The sequence below is a fragment of the Rattus norvegicus genome, chromosome 3 (assembly GCF_036323735.1).
Source record: "Rattus norvegicus strain BN/NHsdMcwi chromosome 3, GRCr8, whole genome shotgun sequence".
In the NCBI taxonomy this organism is placed as follows: Eukaryota; Metazoa; Chordata; class Mammalia; order Rodentia; family Muridae; genus Rattus; species Rattus norvegicus.
In genome coordinates, this window is record NC_086021.1 from 83,941,744 (window position 1) to 83,943,665 (window position 1,922).

A 1,922-nucleotide genomic window follows, 5' to 3' on the forward strand; every position below is an offset into this window, starting at 1 on the left:
TCCCCTGTATCCCCTACTGTCTTGTTATCGGTGAGACGGGCTGTTTAATTTCAGTGACTTCATGTTTTTCTCAGAATTAAGGAACGCACAGCCTATTCCTAGTGCCCAGCTCTTTTATTTAGTCATGTAACATTCCTAGAATATTTAGAGATTTGAATTTGAAACTTTCAAGTAACACTATCAACCTTTAGTCAAAGTACAGAGGTAGGTAGGATTTTCTTGGGTTTGTATGTGTCTCGGGAGGCTAAGACGCAGGTATCAACTAAGAACACAGGAATATAGAAGGCGCCTTAGTAGGAGGGATCCTTAAGGTGATCGTGACATTATTACTACTATGTTAAGGCTGGCAGATGGATAAATAGAAGAACTATCTTGTATGAATTTGACAAGATCATTGCATATATTTTCTGACTTACTAAGGCATTGGGTGGCACAGGTTGATGTTTCAAAGTATGTCCCCTTTGTTCTAACATCCTAATGGAAGCCTGGTTTTCCCACCATCAGTGTCAGCTTCACTTAGAGAAAATTAACATAGATCCCAATCCCTGTTGTCAAGGAAATACCAATCAAGCTCAACTGGATCAGATGCTGTGCTGATAGCAAAAATAGAAGCAGGGGGAAGTACAACCATACAGAAACAACTTGAATATGGCTACCAGGAAAAGAGCACATGGACAGTGGAGGGCGTCCATAGTTGATGTCAATCATCAACCTAAGCCATTTGTTCAAGAGCAAGTTGTTACCCTTCCTTCCCAGATATTGATTCATTAGGTGTGAACCTAAGCCTAGGCACCTTAATATTTAACAAGATCTCTAGGGATTAAGCTACAAAAAGTCATTAACTTAGACTTTGGGAAACACTCTGAGACTCCAGTGTCTTATTACAACTAATAATACGTTTATAATTACGCACCAGGAACTGCAGTGTTTCCAAGATTTCTTTAAAATAACCCTCAAACACTGAGGTAAGTAGCATTAATATATCCATTCTTGGTAAGAAAGGGACATTCAAGAAGTTTAATGACACACAGATACAAGAGTCCAGAACCAGGCCTTTGTAGTCAATGTTCTTTCCTCTTTTTATTATGCTGTCAATATAATTCTGGTCCCTGTGTGACTCTGGCTGAAGATAATTCCTTAGTCCACGAGTTTGCATTCTGTGACAGGGAGATGAGACAGTCCGCTGGCATGAGATGCCCCAGTCACTGGTTTCATAAAGTCGCATAAAATGCCTCTGTGACACTCCTCTCTGGTGTATACTGCATGTTACCTCAGGACAGTTACATCAGCGTTCTGAACCTCGGTTTTCCCTTCTTTAAGGAAGGCTTACTAGTTTGCCTTCACAAGGTTGATTTAGGAAATAATGAAAAAATAAAAATGCCAAGATGGTATTGTCCTGAGGAAATACTGCACTGTTTTTAGATTCCTCTTCATCCACACGTTAAATCACAAGTGAGAAAATAATGCTTTCTGTGTGCCTGCCCTGCTGCCATTGGCACATTGAGAAGCTTCCTACTCTCAGCCCTAGCCACCCACGTGTCCTGACTCACTTGTAGTCATTCAGATGTTTACAGTACGTTAGCAGCTGGGATCTCCCTTTGAGAGCCTTAAGCCTAGAACAAAAGGAGAGAGCAGGTATTGCATGACTGTTCTGTGACAGGAACATTTGAGAAGCTAACACCTGAACTGCTAAACTTTAACACCAATGCCCCATTGCACATGCTCCTCCGATGTTTTGGAGCCTGCAAAGGCTGTTTGCCCAAGGTCACTTCCCCCAGAAAGATGGGTTCCAACTTGAGCCCCTGTCTTATCCCTGTGACTCTCCCATCAGCTTTAGGCTTTTGTACAAATTTTGATGATCGTGAAAGAGGTTCCCTTGTAGGATGTGAACTGCTCAACCCATGCTCAGTTAGCACAGATGT